The following is a 503-nucleotide window of genomic DNA, read 5'->3' as shown; positions in this document are numbered from 1 at the left end:
GAAGCCATAGGCAGCAAAATAGCAGTCATTTGTCATAGCAATATCTTAAACAACACAACTCCTAGGGCAATGGAAACTAAGGAGAAAATAAACAAATGGGGTCTACATCAAAATAAAAAGATTCTGCACAGCAAAAGAAACCATCAACAAAACAACAAGAAAGCCCACTGCATGGGAGAACATATTGACCAATGTTATCTCCGATAAGGGTTTAAAGTCCAAAATTTACAGGGAACTCATACAAGTTAACAAAAGGAAGATAAACAATCCAATCAAAAAATGGGCAAAGGATCTAAATAGACACTTTTCAAAAGAGGACATTCAGAAAGCCAGGAGACACATGAAAACATGTTCAAAGTCACTAATCATTTCAGAGATGCAAATCAAAACAACAATGAGGTACCATCTCACACCTGTGAGACTGGCTATCATCAACAAATCAACAAACGACAAGTGCTGGAGAGGATGTGGAGAAAAAGTAACACTTGTGCACTGCTGGTTGG

The sequence above is a fragment of the Myotis davidii genome, unplaced genomic scaffold (genome assembly GCF_000327345.1).
Source record: "Myotis davidii unplaced genomic scaffold, ASM32734v1 scaffold1285, whole genome shotgun sequence".
NCBI classification, from domain to species: domain Eukaryota; kingdom Metazoa; phylum Chordata; class Mammalia; order Chiroptera; family Vespertilionidae; genus Myotis; species Myotis davidii.
This window is presented reverse-complemented; position numbering follows the sequence as displayed.